This window comes from Macaca mulatta, chromosome 5 (genome assembly GCF_049350105.2).
Source record: "Macaca mulatta isolate MMU2019108-1 chromosome 5, T2T-MMU8v2.0, whole genome shotgun sequence".
NCBI lineage: Eukaryota > Metazoa > Chordata > Mammalia > Primates > Cercopithecidae > Macaca > Macaca mulatta.
In genome coordinates this window covers 17,456,650-17,457,778 of record NC_133410.1, presented here as the reverse complement: position 1 = coordinate 17,457,778, position 1,129 = coordinate 17,456,650, and positions in this window count along the sequence as shown.

Genomic DNA, 1,129 nt, shown 5'->3' with positions numbered 1-1,129 from the left:
TCGAGAAGAAAGGCTACAGGTTTAGTGCCAGGACAGCCCTGTCAACTGCTAACTCAGTTTCTGATAAGAATTTATTTCCCCCATAATTATGTCAGAAATCAATGCTTCCAGCTTTAATGGTCAACCCACATTCAGTTGGCCTCTTTATCTTATCATGAAGCTTTATTTGGATTTAAACATAACCATAATAATTAACAAAGAACCCAAGTCTAAAACTACCCAGTTATGTATTGACTGTGAAAAGCAGGTTTCACATAAGGTGATTTATAAGAGAGATTATGAAGGTAGTGCTATAACCCATAAAGAGAATGAAAAGAGTCAAAGATCTACTCAATTTAGCCGACTTTGGACAATATCACAATCTCATTTTTGTAGGCAGCTTGGCCTAGGAAAAAAATACAGACTTTGGAATCTGAAAGACCTGAGCCTAAATCTTAAACTCATGAGCTATGTGCCTATGGACAGTTACTTAGCCTCAATTTCTTTCTCTTCAAATTAAAGTGATGCTATCCATCTCTTTTGATGTAAATTTATAAGAAAGTATTCCTAGAGAGCCCAGCACATTGTACGCAGCACATAGTGGGTATTCTGTAAAAGTCTGTTCTCCTCCTTCTACCTTCAGTGTCTGTGATTTGTTGGCCTTAGAACCTTGATCTTAGAATTTCAGTTCACATAAACCTGTCAATATTTGATTGCAAGCAACTTGAGAGAAATTCCCTATGGTTTACACTCAAGACAAAGTTGTTTCAGATTCCTGCCTTGGAAAGATAGAATCTTGCAGAGCAAAAATAAGAGTGACTTTTAAGTCAATCAGTGTCATCATATATGAGCACCCGCTCTGTGTAATGATCAAGACTCATGCTCAAGGACAGGAGGTAATTTCAATTTCAGAGCCCCGTTATTACCCAATTTCAATTTCAGAGCCCTGCTATTACCCAATCAGAATATTCTTTGCCTAAGATTCTTCCATTAACAAAAGACATTGTGTCTTGCCAAGTTTCAGTAAGAACAATAACACCAAGGAAAGGATTACAGAGTTATAATACCAGTTAAAATATAAGAACACCAGGTTATGTTATGAATGTACCCACTGATAAACTTATTCTCCCTAAACTTACTGCAGGAAATA